The sequence below is a fragment of the Ooceraea biroi genome, chromosome 11 (assembly GCF_003672135.1).
Source record: "Ooceraea biroi isolate clonal line C1 chromosome 11, Obir_v5.4, whole genome shotgun sequence".
NCBI classification, from domain to species: Eukaryota; Metazoa; Arthropoda; class Insecta; order Hymenoptera; family Formicidae; genus Ooceraea; species Ooceraea biroi.
In genome coordinates, this window is record NC_039516.1 from 7747708 (window position 1) to 7762967 (window position 15260).

At 34.9% G+C, this 15260-nt stretch overlaps 1 protein-coding gene and 1 pseudogene across 1 annotated transcript in view; both read right to left on the bottom strand.

Moving 5' to 3' along the window:
• Positions 1–15260, bottom strand: part of LOC105283087 (laccase-2) — a 138832-nt gene that overhangs the window by 13503 nt on the left and 110069 nt on the right. The gene's annotated exons all lie outside the window — the stretch shown is intronic.
• On the bottom strand, positions 5981–7809 carry LOC113562890 (annotated as a pseudogene).

Sequence of the window (15260 nt, forward strand, 5' to 3'; positions counted from 1 at the left end):
GTGTAGAGTTCTTTTTTGAAAGAACTTCGCGCGCGTATACTTGGCGCTTTTTTTGTACCTTTTTTTAAAAAGATAATTTTATCGAGATATGCATTTTTGTAGTTATATATAATACAATGACACAATAAAAATGTCGTCTGTGAAGCTGGCGCGACGTTCTACCAATATCGAAAAAATATTAAAAGTTCTAATAGCACTTTTCTACATTTCTTGATAAAAATTAAAAAGAGTTCCGCATTCCTTCTATTGAAAAATCAAAATTGAAAAAATGTCGTGCTAACTTCGTGAATCTAGCACGACACTCTTCCCTCTAAAGTACTAAAACATGTGGAAAATTATTTTTGACCATAGTTCCCGATAGTTCTAATCGATATTCACACATATATACAATTTCAGATCGATATTCTACCAATTAACAATTTTTGAATAATTTGTTATATCTGCGTTCAGCACGACACTTAGTGAAAATGCGTCGTGCTGATGATTTTCAGCAGTTCTAACGATTGTTAACTCTTCTTGAAACTAATTCTATTGCATAGAACTCTTGCAGAACTGTCGAGAACTATCGTTAGAACTGCTGACAATCATCAGCACGACGCATTGTCACTAAGTGTCGTGCTGAACGCAGATATAACAAATTATTCAAAAATTGTTAATTGGTGGAATATCGATCTGAAATTGTGTGTGTGTGTATATATATATATATACACACACACACACCGAAGTTCTTTCAAAAAAGAACTCTACAAAACTAATGATATCAACAAATTGCGCTAACTACAATGGGTATTTATGCAAACCAGAAAATCTATTACTTTTTATTATTACTCTTTGGCCGATATTCATTGTTGATTCTTATTTAAGACCATCTTAAGTACATTCATAAGATATTTGAATTGATACGAATAAATATTTTAATACATATACATATATATATATATATATATATATACACACACACACACACAATTTCAGATCGTTGATTCTTATTTAAGACCATCTTAAGTACATTCATAAGATATTTGAATTGATACGAATAAATATTTTAATACATATACATATATATATATATATATATATACACACACACACACACAATTTCAGATCGATATTCCACCAATTAACAATTTTTGAATAATTTGTTATATCTGCGTTCAGCACGACACTTAGTGAAAATGCGTCGTGCTGATGATATATATATATAAGGGTGTCCCGGGTTTTAACCGACAAACTGCGGGAGCATATTCTACTAGTGGAAATAGCTGCGATCACGAATAAATTCGGCATGGAAAAAGAATGTGTGGAATATAAATGCTTTGCATGCAAGAAGGAAATTTAAAACGTTGTAACAGCATGCAAAAGATGCAATAAGATATTTTTGCACCCGGGGTGCGTTCCTAAACATAAGGTGTATAATAAATACAATGAGCCTGTGGCATGCGAGGGTCCATATGAAAAATTTTCAGCGGAAAGTGAAAAGGATAGAACTTCGATGTCAAAGAGTGAAAGAGAGAGGCTGGGTACAGCGGAATCTGCTGGAAGTTCGGATTCTATAGCAGGTGTGAAGAAACCATCTGGTATCGACTTGAAAATTGACTGGATTGTGAGATCAATTAAGGAAATGAGAGATGAGATGGTATGTAAAAAGGAAATTAAATTGATGATAAAAGAAGTAGTGCAAGAAGAATTGAGAGATATAAGAAGAGAATTAAGTGAGATGAAACAAAAGATTCAAGGAGGAATAGCTGATTTGGGAGCTGAAGGAACGACTCAGAGAAGCTACTCCAATATAGTGAAGGACAAGGCGAAAGAAAACATCATAATTGTCAAACCCAAAGTACAACAGGGAAGTGAAGATACTAAGAAAGCAATAAAAGAGAAGATAAACATCAAGAATATGGCAGTAGGAATAACGAAAATGAGAAAAGGTAACAAAGGTACAGTAGTGCTGGGTTGCGAAATTGGAGAAGAAATAGAAAAATTAAAAACACAGTACAAGAGAAATTAGGTAAAGATTTTGAGGTTGCTGAGCCGATACAGAAGAAATCGAAAGTTAAAATTATTGGAATTGGAGAGGAGGAGATGAAATTAGATGAAGATAGTTTAATAGATGTAATTACGAAGCAGAATAAAATTGAAGAAGGATTTTGTTTACGGATACTGAAGAAAATGATAAAAGGCAGAAAAGAAGAGGGCAAACAACCAAGAAGAAGAGGACGAGAAGAAGGTAACTTGATATTAGAGACAGATGAACGAACGCATGAATTATTATTAAAGAAAGGTAAAATTAATATAGGATGGAAAAAATGTATTGTGTCTAATTATGTTAGCGTCATAAGATGCTACAAATGCTGGTGATATTTCCATATTGCAAAGAACTGCACAAGACAGGACACCTGTCATAAATGTGCAGGAAATCACAAGGAGAGCGAATACACATCAAGAAAGAAGAAGTGTGTAAATTGCATGCATAAGACCAGCTCCCAAATCAGCTATTCCTCCTTGAATCTTTTGCTTCATCTCACTTAATTCTCTTCTTATATCTCTCAATTCTTCTTGCACTACTTCTTTTATCATCAATTTAATTTCCTTTTTACATACCATCTCATCTCTCATTTCTTTAATTGATCTCACAATCCAGTCAATTTACAATCTTATAATTTTAAAATAAACGATGAGCACGATGCACTGGATCCAGAATGTCTGGTATTTAAAAAGATATTAGAGGAGCAGAAAAGAAGAGTAGGCTGGCAAAGTAGCACAAACAATAACGAATAGCAACTACAGGAACTGATGGACGAAATTTTATACACCAATGCACAGAGCTGGATAGCCCATAAGGACGAGATATTACACCAGGTTATGAAGAAAAGGAATCCTGCCTTCCTAGCGCTGTCGGAGAGCCGACTAACGGAAGATATAAGTGATTGTGAAGTAAACGTGCCAGGATACGATATGGTCAGATGGGATGGTGAGAATAGACATACAGGAGGCGTCATTCTGTATATTAGAGAAGAAATTAGATATGATATAACCTTGCAGGAAAAAGTGAACTCGAACTGTTGGTGTGTAGCTATAGAAGTGAAGGAAAAATGGTACAAAGGGTCAATAGCTGTAATGTACCATTCGCCAAGTGCTCCAGATAGTGTTTTTGTAGACTTTTTAGAGGACATTACAGAGCGATTAGTATTAAAAGGAGATTGTATCATAGTGAGAGATTTCAATATAAATATATTGGAGGATTCGTTTTATACAAAAAAGATACATACGATTATGTTAAGATTAGGCATGAAACAATATGTAGATAAGCCAACGAGGGTGATGAAAGATAGTCAAACCATTATTGATTTGATTTTTGCGAATAGGAAAATAAATATATGCGAAGAACCGAAAATAACAGATCATGCTTGGCTTCAAATTAAATTAAAAATTAATGAGTTAGAGGATAGATATAAAGAATGGTGGGGTCGGAATTATAGTAAAATTAATGTAGATAATTTTTATTAATGGAAGAAAATAAAATACAAGGACAGGGATTGTGTGTAAATGTAAAAGCTAATAATTTTGTTAATAGTATAGTGAATGTATTGGATATTGTAGCACCTAAAAAGAAATTTAGAATACCAAAAGTATGGGAAGGAAAAAAGTGTATACAGATGAAATTAGAGAAGCAGCGGTAATTAGAGATGTAGCGTATAGTAGAGCATTGTTTTTAAACACGGAGCAAGATTGGTTACAATTTAAATTCGAGAGAAATGCAGTAGTTAAACTTATTAAGACCAAAAAGAAAGAATATTATGAAAATTTGATAGATTATAATAAAAATAATCCTGTAAGGATGTGAAAAACATTAAAAGAAGTAATAAAAGGGGAACAAATGGGGTTTAAGAAAATAGAAAATATTGATTTTGAAATATTAAAAGGGAATTGTGGGTGCAATACAGCGGATAAATTTAATTTATTTTATGTACAGAGTATAGATAATATAGTAAAATCTATAGAGGGAGAGGAGAAGGGTGAGATAAATAGAAGAGTTATATATCCTATTGTAAATAAAAAAATTATATATGAATTTGAAATGATTAGCTTAGGGAAATTAGAACAAATTGTGATGAGTTTGCCGAAAAAGAAAGGTACACAGGAAGGTATAACTAGTGATATATTAAAAATAGCATTTGATGTAATGAAAATAGAATTTTTAGAATTGATAAATGATTCGTTACAAAAAGGTCAATGCCCAGAGGAATGGAAAACATCTGAGATTATACCGATTCCAAAGACGGCGAAACCAAAGAAAGCTGGTAAATATAGACCGATTAATGTATTGCCAATATATGAAAAAGTAATAGAATTAATAGTAAAAGAACAATTAGAAAGGTTTTTAGAAGATAATAATATTATAACAGAACATCAATCGGGATTTAGAAAGCGACATTCGTGTGAGACAGCAATTCAGATGGTTATTGATGAATGGAAAGTGGTAGTTAGTCAAGGAAAAATGGTAGGAGTAATATTTATGGATCTTAGACGAGCATTTGAAACAATAGGTAGGGAAAGATTATTAGAGAAATTGTATCAATATGGTATAAGAGGAACTGTTTTGGAATGGATACGTTCATATTTAAGTAACAGAACACAACAGGTTCGATTTAATGATATTTGGTCTAAATTAATTGCTACCAAGTATGGAGTGCCACAGGGATCTGTGTTAGGACCGTTGTTATTTATTATATATATAAATGATATAATAGAATTTTGTGAGGAGATTTGTAATATGAAAATATTCGCGGATGATACATTGGCATATATTGTAGGGGAAAGTTTTGAAGAATTAATGGCAAAACTGAATATGGTATTTAAGATGATAGAAAGATGGATGTGTATGAATAAATTAAAAAGTAAATGCAGACAAAACAAAATATATGATAGTTAGAAATGTTAGAAAGGAAATAAAGGCAGATATTGTGGTAACAAGTGTAGATGGAACGGTGATAGAACAAGTAGAAAAAATGAAGTATCTTAGTATAATTATTGATTCTAAATTGCGATTTGTTGATCATTGCGATTATATGTTAAAGAAAATAGGGAAAAAACTAGTTTTTTAAATAGAATAGGAAACGAATTATCTATATATACAAGGTACGTTGTGTATAAATCTATCATAGCACCTCATTTTGAGTATTGTGCGACGTTTTTGATTAATATAGGCGAAACCCAATTGAATAAATTGCAAGTGGCGCAGAATCGAGCTATGAGAGTGATTTTGCAGTGCAAGCGAATAACCAAAGTTGAATGTATGTTGCATGCGTTGCAGTTTATGAGTATAAGACAGAGGTTGCGTTATAATATATGTATATTTATTTTTAAAATATTACGAGGTATGTCATCGCATCTTTTAAGAGAAAGAATTGAGATAGTAGGAGAAGTGATTGGGAGACAAACAAGACAAGAGATGAATATAGCATTACCAATGTGTAAGACAACTAGTGCACAAAAGAGTTTGTTTTATGAGGGAATTAAAATGTACAACGCTTTGCCGACGGAAGTTAGACGCAGCGTAATCTTAATATCATTTAAGCGTAGATTAAGGGAAGAATCTGGTTTAGGAGCCCGAAAAATGCATTATTTTTAGGAATTTTTTAAAGTAGGTAAAATAAAAGCAATTATTCCCACACTTTTAGAATATATTATTGTATATTTAAACTACAAAAATTAATTTTTTGGATTAAAACTATAGCCGTTAATTCGATGAAATAGGAAGATGCTTGTAACGCCTCGCCGCTGCATTTGGTTCATTGTGTACATTCTGGAGAGCGTAAATCTTGTGTGAAACAAACGATTCAAAGTTTTTTATTAATTTTACATAATTACCTTCGAAGTGAACCTAAAAAACCGAAAAATAACGAAAATTGAGAAATTGACACGATTCTGGAAAAAAATTTCATTTTTCATAAAAACATTTCGTTTTTTAGTGCAAAAAACTAGTCTTTAATTTAATTTGTTTTTACTCTGTTTTAGGTTCACTTGATAAAGAAACAAATAACGAACAAAATGAGCTGAGATAGAACGCGATCGGTTAATTAAATTTTTCTCTATCGTGTACACAAATTTGGAAAATACGGTTTTGAGAAAACAGCATTTAAAGGTTTTGCAATTGAAAAGTATAATTTTTTGATAACTTACAGCAGTCGTAGGTTAATCAGTAATTTCTGCTTCATACAGGAGCCCTTCAACTTCCTCATAAAATTCATTTTGTACCATTTGACTGGCTTTACGAGCTGTTCGAGCCTCTTTTGTGGACTTAGGCTTCGGCGCCGCTGCCTCGCAAGACGCTCCTCGTCGTAGCGTTGACTGAAATTTTGTGTTTGTAGGCCGATCTGAATTTCCAACAAGTTCATTATCTTCAGGATGCTGTTGTATCTTTCATTGAAAATGGATGCAGCGATAAATGAAGCAGTTTCTACAATTTTTACGCCCGCGTTAAGATGTTTAGGGGCAAGGCGCCAGATCGTAGAATTGAAACTTTCGTTGGAATTCTGAGTGTGTCCGCCTAAACATCTGGTGAGAAGATCATCTTTTGATAAGTCTTCATATATAGGAAGAATGTGCTTTACAATTTCCGGATTAAGTGGAGGAGGATACTCATATTCTTGCGTTTTACCAGCCGCCTCAGCTTTGCGCCACTTGCACCAGCTTTCGTTACCGGGCGGACAGTTTTCATGCTTTGGATTCTTGTCCGTGGAAGTTAAATGGTCGAGTGTTGCTTTTATTGCTCTTTTCATATCTTGTACAGAATTCACATTTCGCCTTATGGCTAATCCATAATACTTAGTTAATTTTGTTATAAGTGCATCAGTTAATTTTCCTCTTCCGCCGAGCTTTTTTTCTTTTTTTATGTTACGCAGTCGCGTCCCCATCTGCTTCTCTACATGCCCGACACACTCGCTTTTTATTACTGGATAATCATCACCGTAGGGATTAACCTCCAAAATACCCTTGTAAGTTTTAGAATCGCCATCGCCGATATAATTTACATACTTCACACCAAATTTTTCTTCAGACCGTAAAAACATCTCTTTCATGGCGTCTACTTCCATCTTCCCGGCCGAGCCTGAATGATTCATGAAACATTCACCCTTATGCTGTTCATACCACTCAGCGTATTCGTCGGTGCCTTCTTTTTTTTCCAAATAATACAAGCATGACAGTATGCACTTTTTACGACGAGGTCAATTATTTTACCAGTATAATAGCCGATAAGCGTAGTAACACCGTATAATGAGGTAAACCCGCGTTTTTTCCAAGATCCGTCACCAGATATTTTAACCTCTTCTGCAGGTCTTCCATTTTCAATATTTTTTTCTTTTTCTTCTTTTACGGCTTTTTTACACACGCTATCAAAAACAGAACTGGCGGCAGTATGAATATGTCGCACGATAAGTTCGTATGTACTTATGCTTATGCCTTGACCTATGTCCATTAAACCAGCAAAAATATTTATGCCTTCTCGGTCAAGACCCAGCAGTCTCATTACAAAAACCATCCTTCTATTGATTTCAAACCCTGTATTAATGAACGGCCCAGAATTTATTTCTCTGTGACCACAAGAACACAAAAGAAGCAGTTTGAAACCGAAACCTCTTTTTCCCGATTCTTGAAATCGTATATCTTTCTTACACGTTTTACAAATAAGAAGGTCGGTAAGAGCCCCAAAAACAGTAAAAAACTCCACAATTCTATACAAATGCTGTGGGTTGTATACTATATCATCTCGAGTCGCGGTGCTTAATTTTCTTGCTGAAGTGCTCGACTGTGGATCTTCACTTTCTTCCGAAAATTGATTTCCATGAAAGTGTCTTTTTCGCGGCCGTGATACACGCGGCCGTGATGCACGCGGCCGTGATACACGCTTTCACCGTGTTTTGATTTCGGATAGCTAGCCATGTTACAGTTTATAAACGTCTTTAATCATCGAAAACGAGAGGGCGACTGGCCTTCTACAACAACACAAAGCGCTTCTCCGTAATTTCATTTGTTTAAAAGATAAGAAAGCTGAGCGCGCCGAGCGCTCCAGTTGCGTGCACGACTATCTGCTCGACGCGTAAACTTGTAACGTAAACAGGCTGTAACTCGGTAAGTACTTTGAATTTCGCTCTAAAGTTTTAACACGATATTCTCTGAATGTAATACTGTTAATTAAGATCATTAAAAAAAAATTGATTTTTTGGACCCGGTAAACCAGATTCCCCCCTTAAGAGAATATATTTTTAATTTACTTAATAATTGTTAGATGTAAGTTTTTCTGTAATGTTTATGTATACAAATAGCTGAGAAAGCTAATAAACAAACATTCTCTCTCTCCCCCCATCTCTCCCCCCCCTCTCTCTCTCTCTCTCTCACTCTCGCCCTCTCGTTCTCTCGCCCTCTCGCTCTCTCGCTCTCTCGCTCTCTCGCCCTCTCTTTCTCTCTCACTCTCGCCCTCTCGTTCTCTCGCCCTCTCGCTCTCTCGCTCTCTCGCCCTCTCGCTCTCTCGCCCTCTCGCCCTCTCGCTCTCTCGCCCTCTCGCTCTTTCGCCCTCTCGCTCTCTCGCCCTCTCGTTCTCTCGCCCTCTCGCTCTCTCGCCCTTTCGCCCTCTCGCTCTCTCGCTCTCTCTCCCTCTCGCTTTCTTACTCTCTCGCTTTTTCGCTCTCTCGTCCTCTCGCTCTCCAGTGATGTGCCGTATAGTTTACGTCAATTCTTCATATGATTATTTACGTGTAAAGACTTAATTCTTTACGTTTACAGTAAAGAATACGTAAAGAGTGTAAACAATGTAAAGAATGTAAACAATGTACAGAATGTAAACAATTTTGTAATTGGCTGATTTTTATAATCTATATATATATATATATATATATATATATATAATTTATAATAAGCGAAAACATTGTTTTCAATATAAATTTTTCGGGAAATCTTAGATTCAACCACAAATGAGTAGTCTCTGCAGCAGAGCAATTTGTGCTTTGTGTCCAATTATTAATGCACAGATTGAATCAACAAGAGTAATATACTCTCTTACTTCATCCGTAAAATCATCATCAAATAGTAGGAATTGACGTTTTGTTTAAGTTTTTTAAAAATTGGTTCATTTATTACGAGTATTTTCATAATATGTACATTTTTTATCAAACAGTCGTAGGAGTCTCTATAAGAGCACCATCTTGTGTCTGCTGGTAGTTTTATTCGAGAACCATTTCTGTCGACTAGAGCTTTTTCAAAATCAGAATGTTTGAATTCTTTTAACACTGTAATGACTTTTTTGTTAAATCTTCATTTAGAACATCTTTTGTTAATAAATTTCCTGTATGTGAATTACAAGTACTACACCAAATTTCAACACTGCGCCCCATCTTAAGCATGCCGAAGTATTGTCAGAGATTACAGCATACACAGATGTGTTATATTGGTTCTTCGCTAATTGAACAGATTCATTCACAATTTCGGTCAATTTATCACCAGTTTCAGATTCTTCAGTTAAGGTCCAAGCATTGACTTTGACATATAGTATAGTGGTCACCTCTCTGAGTAACCCGCAAAAGATTTTAGCATAGTTTTCGGAACACAGTTTTATGCATACTATCAAGAAGAGGCGTAGATGCAACTTTCTGACTTGGCCATTTAGAAACATTGTTTTATGAGGGAATTAAAATGTACAACGCTTTAACATATGAGTATGCTGGCAGGATTTTAGTAATAAATCTTTTAAAGTGGTCAGAATGTATAATACTTAAGGATATACATATTGCATACAAAGAAAAAATTTGCAAGTGCAGTATTTATATCCTCTATCTTTTTAGGATTAATTTGATCAACAAAATTGGATAATTTTCTTTTTCTTATAGGTGCAGATACAATACCAGATGTTGAAGAACTTGGTAAAGGAGGACTGAAAATATGATAGTGCTTGAGAACTAGAAGCGAAAAAATAAATATTGATTTTGAATTTAACTTTGAGAATACCTTATTAGGATCAATTTGGGTACCAGTATTAGCATCAAAAAATAATTCTTCCACTAAGATTTCTCCAGTTTCAGATATTTCAGATTAAACAGTTTTATCGACTTTAATAATATCTTAAAGAAGATACTATCTTCTTCTGAATTTGAATCACATAGTGAAGTTTTTCATCTTACGGCGTTGAACCCGGTTACCCCGGTTACAGTTATTTATGATCGATATTTATTTATTTTTGACTTGATTTCCTCTATTGGATTCCTTGATTTATTCATTTGTAATAGAAATTTTCTATAAATGTAAATATGGTTGGTAGAAAACAAAATAACAAGATATATTGTGAACTCCAGTTTACATTAGTTAAAGTGAATAACAAAAAGTATGTAGCTTTATATAAAATCTGCCAGAAAAACTTGGCTAATATTGCAATTTCATGATTAAAGGCACATAGGTAAATGAATTAAATGATACTTTTCGGTTTTAATATATTATATATTAATTACTATATAGGAGGAGGAAAGATGGCGGATGGTGAGATGGAAGTGTGAAAGAGTGCTCCGAAAGAAAAAGGGGAGTGAGAGGAGATAAGGAGTCGAATGGAGAAGAAAATGTGATAGAAGAGAGAGAAAGTGCGGAGGAGATAGGGGACATGGAGGAGAAGAAAAGTGAGGAGGTAGAGATGAGAAAGAGTGGAATGAGTTGAGAGTCAGTGAGTGGGGTTATGAGGAAGAGAAGATCGGTGAGGAAGGTGATGGGGGAGGAAAGAGAGAAGAGAAGTGGAAAGAAAGAGTGGAGAAGAGAGAAAGAAGAGGAGAGCTGAGAGAGCAGAGGAAGAGAGGTTAGAGGGGGGAAATGACGTGGCAAGAAAGGAGAATCACGAGGAATGGCAGGAGATAATACAGAGAGATGGTGGTAGTAAGAAGAGTACTCGGAAGAGGGCGACAGGAGGAGTAGATCGAAGATAGAAATCGAATGTATGATCGATGTTCGACTCGTGTTAGAGGAAGTACTGGCAGAGAGGTTTGAGAAAGGTGAGAAAGGTATAAAAGTGAAAGGGAAATGGAAGGAGCGGAAAAGTTCAGAGTGAAGATGGAGGAGAGGATGGGAGAGATGATGGAGATGATAGGGAAGATGAAGGTCAGGCTGGAAGAGACGAAGGAAAGAGAAGAGGAAAAGGTAGAATCGGAGAGTGGAAATGAAGAGAAGATAGAAAGAGCGGAGGGAAGAAGGAAGGAGGTGAAGAGAGAAGAAGAAAGAAGGATCGGAGAGGAGGAGAAGAGAAATTGGAGAGGAGAGAGAGAGGACAAAGGGAAGGGGAAGATGAGAACACGTATCGAGAAGAGAGAAGAGAAAGAAAGGGCAGAAGAAGAAAAGAGAGAAGAGGATAAGGGAGGAATTAGAAATAAGGAAGGGAAGGGTAAATAAGATAGTATGTAGGGAAATAGAGGGAAAGAATAAAAGAGAGAGGAGGATCACAGTAGAGGAAATGATGGAGGAATTGCTAGGGAGAGGACAGAGATAGGTGAGGTGGAAGAAAGGAAGGGGGAAGGAGGAAAGTGGGTAGTAATAGTAGAGATGAGGGGGAAAGGGGATAAAGAAGATTTGATGGAGAAGGGAGGGAAAGCGTGAAGGAGATGGGGAATAGGGATAGATGAGGACTTAACGATAGAGGAGAGAAGAATGAGATGGAGGCTGCTGGAGAGAGCTAAGGGGAAGATAGTAAAAGTGGAAAATAGGAAGATGGAGATAGATGGGGTAGAGTGGATATGGGATGAGAGAGAGCAGGAGTTGGTGAAAAAGAAGTAGGGAAAGAAGAGAAGAGTGAGAGGAGGAAGGAAAGAAAAGGGGTGAAGAGGGAGAGGGGGTAGATGGGAGAGGGAGAGAAGGGAAGGGAGAAGGGAGAGGAAGGAGATGACAGGAGGAGGACGAAAGAGAGTGGAGACTAGGAGGAATGATGGAGGAGAGAGAAGGTGGAAGGACAGAGAGGAAAAGAAGAAGAAGAAGAAGGATAAGGGGAGGGTGATAGGTTAGAGGCATTGTAAGGTCGCAAAAGGCCAGGTTAATGAAAGAAGGATTGTAAGGGGAAAGGGGAAGGAAAAAGTAAAAATGATGTAAGGGGTTCGGGTACACTCCCCGGAAAAGCGCCTTTCAAACCCCAAGGGGAAGAAATAAAGACATATACATACATACATACATACATATTAATTACTATATATATTACTTAATTAATTTAATAATAATTATTATTAATTAATTTTTTAGAAATAACTGCCATCCTAAAGCTTTATGTGCACTATCAAGTACACCTGAATTAAACATTCAAAACCGTAAGAGGAAAAACACTAATATAGAAAATGATTCTTCTACTGACATAGAATCAATTTCACTGTATGATTCAAATGAAGAAGATACTATAATACATATCTCTTTGAATTGCCAGCAACTTCATTTAATTGACAAATTCTTAAATTGCGCAAGACCGGCAGAGTGTCAGATGGTCGGACAATATTTTTGTGCATTAGATGCAATGATTATTTAGGAATCTATTTTTCAACCATGCGCCAACAATTTCGTCAGACTTAAAAACGTAGCCATTTCCATATTCCATATAAACCTAGTAATAAGTAGGAATCATTAAATAATAATATTACGTTGTGAAAAAATACCACCCCACGCCAGGAATCGAACCTGGAACCTCTCTCATTCCGTGCGAGCGTCTTTCCAATTCCACCACTTGGGGCATGTGGTGATATCTTCTCACAACGAAACATAAACACCTCGTTAGCGCACGGTGTGTATCCATGATACATATCTCTTTGAATTGCCAGCAACTTCATTTAATTGACAAATTCTTAAATTGCACAAGACCGGCAGAGTGTCAGATGGTCGGACAATATTTTTGTGCCGATTCCTGGCGTGGGGTGGTATTTTTTCACAACGTAATATTATTATTTAATGATTCCTACTTATTACTAGGTTTATATAGAATATGGAAATGGCTACGTTTTTAAGTCTGACGAAATTGTTGGCGCGTGGTTGAAAAATAGATTCCTAAATAATCATTGCATCTAATGCACAAAAATATTGTCCGACCATCTGACACTTTGCCGGTCTTGCGCAATTTAAGAATTTGTCAATTACATAAAGAAGATACTATTAAAGTCGATAAAACTGTTCAATCTGAAATGTCAGACTGGAGAAATGTTAGTGGAAGAATTATTTTTTGATGCTAATACTGGTACTCAAATTGATCCTAATAAGGTATTCTCAAACATAAATTCAAAATCAATATTTATTATTTAATAAATAATGTATTATAAAAATAAGATTTACCATATATTTATCTATTTTTAAGTAACTGATCTTACTGAAATATTATCAACCTCTACATCAGCAAATTCTGAATTCGAGACTAGATCAGTTTCAACGGAATCAATGTTTGCGAAACAAACGTCTTATGGTTCTAGTTCTTCTAGTTCTGCAGCACCATCATATTTTCAATCACCTCCTTTACCAAGTTCTTCAACATCTGGTATTGCATCTACATCTGAAAGAAAAAGAAAATTATCCAATTTTGTTGATCAAATTAATCCTAAAGAGATAGAGGATATAAATACCGCACTTGCAAATTTTTTCTTTGGATGCAATATACCCTTAAGTGTCGTAGATTCTGACCACTTTAAAAGATTTATTTCTAAAATGCGGCTAGCATATGCTTCTAAATTACCAAGCCGAAAAGTTTTATCTACTACTCTTCTTGATAGTATGTATAAAAAATATGTAACAAAAACTATCGGATCACTGAATGAATATACCGTTTTAGTGATTGATGGGTGGAAAAATATGTCTAGCAATGCCAAAACAGTGGTATCAATGATACATAATGCAACAGGTTCCCAAGAATTTCTAAATGCCTGGAACTTAACTGGAGAATCTGAAACTGGTGATAAACTGACCGAAATTGTGAATGAATCTGTTCAATTAGCGAAGAACCTATATAACACATCTGTGTATGCTGTAATCTCCGATAATGCTTCGGCATGCTTAAGATGGGGCGCAGTGTTGAAATTTGGCATAGTACTTGTAATTCACATACAGGAAATTTATTAGCAAAAGATGTTCTAAATGAAGATTTAACAAAAAAGTCAATACAGTGTTAAAAGAATTCAAACATTCTGATTTTGAAAAAGCTCTAGTCGACAGAAATGGTTCTCGAATAAAACTACCAGCAGACACAAGATGGTGCTCTTATAGAGACTCCTACGACTGTTTGATAAAAAATGTACATATTATGAAAATACTCGTAATAAATGAACCAATTTTTAAAAAACTTAAACAAAACGTCAATTCCTACTATTTGATGATGATTTTGCGGATGAAGTAAGAGAGTATATTACTCTTGTTGATTCAATCTGTGCATTAATAATTGGACACAAAGCACAAATTGCTCTACTGCAGAGGCTACTCATTTGTGGTTGAATCTAAGATTTCCAGAAAAATTTGACCATTTGCTATCAAAACTAGAAAATAGAAAAAATATGGCGTTAAATATATATAGTCTATCATCGTTTATCTCCATCCAATTTATAATAAAGATGCTGAGTCACGTCTCTCTAATGAACAAATAGGCCAAGTGCATGATTGTTTTCTGGAAAACGTAGATGCAACAGGTCTAAGTGACCTTCACACTTTTAAAGAAAAGGCTGGGGTGTTTAAAACGCTAAACAATAAAAATATTTCAGCTTCTGTTATATATTGAAACATGGCAAAAGTAAAACCCCTCAGTCTTTCACAACTTGCAATAAAATTGCTACAACTGCCAGCATCCTCAGCTCAGATTGAAAGAGTTTTCTCTAATTGGTCTTATGTACATTCTCAAATTCGCAATCGTTTGACCTTTGAACGGTCAAAAAAACTTCTGTATATATATTACTCTCTTAAAATAATCGATTCCAATAGAACTGACGAATATTAAATAAAGTTCATTCATTCACAGTGTGAATTTCCAACATGAAATTAAAAAATTGAGAAATTTAGTTTATTTTATTATGTTATGTTTTATTGTATAATGATTTTTTATTGTGTTATGATTGTGATGCTGAATTAAAGTAGAGTACAAAATTATTTTTATAATAACCTTAATTGTATTTGACTTTGAAAATTTGAATAAATGGTATTGAAAAACATGTTTTCGCTTATTATAAATTATAAAAATCAGCCAATTACAAAATTGTTTACATTCTTTACGTATTCTTTACTCCAAT